A 1,658-nucleotide genomic window follows, 5' to 3' on the forward strand; every position below is an offset into this window, starting at 1 on the left:
CCGCAATTTCAGGGTTCACCCCTAGTTTTACTTCTACAAACCTAGACAGAGAGCTGTACTGGGAAACCATTCGCCCATCTTAAAGAATAAGCTTGGTTACTCTTACTCAAGCCACTTACTCAGACACACAGGCAAGGTTCGACACAATGGCTTTAATCTAAAGCTGTGGCATTCACTTTATCCACGTTTTCTTTCCATTTCTTAGGTCAGTATACTCTTTACATGAGCACGCCATCAGCACCATACATTTGAAAGTGTTCAAAGTCCAAAAGAGTTAAAACCTAAAGATCTCGAACTGTGATTCTCTAGCCAGAAATCACACTCACTGTAGTTTCCTAATCAGATGGAACAGACCTGATCTCTGCCAGCCCAAGGAGCCCTGCTTACCAGTATGAAGGCCAACCTTGATGTTCTTTGGACAGTGCACTATGACACTAAGATCAGGGTCACAGTCTGCTTTTGGAGGCATTTAACTATACAACAAGTCATATTATCTAACTGATCAAAAGGCAATGACATTCAAGGCAGGCATATATCCAATCTATTATTCCCTTTTGGACCACTAAATTTACACAGCTGCTTATTTAGTCTTCAAAGGAGGAGAAATTAGTTCTAGCAGCCACAAGTATAGCTGTATTGCTAAATCAAACTAAGACTTTTAGGAAGGACACTTCTGTATACTGCATTGTTTTAAGACAGTAAGCTTCCTTTCACTGTTTTATAAGCAATGTGCCAGGCAACCTGGTCTATGTAATGCTTTAACACCAGAGTAGGCTGGAAATTGATGCCTCCACTTCCTTACCAATCAAGTTATATCTTTTTATTAGGTCTTCAAAACCCTGCATATGTGAAATTCAGAAATTGTTACTCTCCAGTACTCAAAAGTCTTAACTGCACTTAACAAAGACAAGACATAAACTCTAGAAAACAACAAAAAAGTCAACTTCAAAATGTGAAGAATGCCCATCAGGGAATTCTAACTCCCTTGCCGTGTTACCATACTGCAGGATCTCCGTGGGAAAAGATCTCCCATACCTCTAAATCTACCAGAATGGCAGCTCTGGCATTCACTCTTAAAAGAGTATCTCAAAGCCCAAAACTTAAAGAGAAAATACTGTTCTTGAACACACACATGCTCTGGGGTTTCATGGACCACAGCTTCTTAAATTAAACCCAATTACTGAAATAACCATCAAGTTCAATCCTAACAAAAGCATCTTTCATCACTCTCCACTAGTCCGTAAGGAGACATCCACCTCTGCACACAGCACGCCCAGGCACCTCTACTTCACTGTGACTTTCAATGGTCACTGATGATGGAAAGGTAATGAGGGTTCACACCCTCAGATTCAAACTTCAAGTCAAGACAGAATGGTTTAAGCCAAGCGATGTCAAGCAGTAGCTGGTAGCTCTCCATCCCTACCCCGAGCACCTCAAGGACTTGTCCTACCTAAACACTTTATGTAAACAAGGGGCTTGTGACTCAAGCTTGCAGCCCCAATAGGTGGAGAGAAGTTTCCTCGCCTCGGCTGCACATGGTTTGCAGAAGTTTGGCTGGAGCAGCGAGCGGAGCCTGGGTGGGAGCGGCAGTGTAGTGCTGCAGGCGGCGGCGGCGGCGGCGGCAGAGCAGCAGGAGGCGGAGGCGGGCGGGGGGAGGG

The 1,658-nt window shown here is 44.0% G+C and overlaps 1 long non-coding RNA gene across 1 annotated transcript in view; it reads right to left on the reverse strand.

Annotated features, from left to right (window-relative positions):
- LOC106734373 (uncharacterized) overlaps positions 1–1,627 on the reverse strand; it is an 8,419-nt gene extending 6,792 nt beyond the window's left edge. The window contains exon 1 of the long non-coding RNA XR_001370020.2: positions 1,451–1,627. This is a non-coding gene — a long non-coding RNA (uncharacterized LOC106734373). The remainder of the gene's footprint in view (positions 1–1,450) is intronic.
- Positions 1,628–1,658: the final 31 nt, after the last annotated feature.

Source organism: Tupaia chinensis, unplaced genomic scaffold, assembly GCF_000334495.1.
Source record: "Tupaia chinensis unplaced genomic scaffold, TupChi_1.0 Scaffold000014_1, whole genome shotgun sequence".
Taxonomy (NCBI): Eukaryota; Metazoa; Chordata; class Mammalia; order Scandentia; family Tupaiidae; genus Tupaia; species Tupaia belangeri.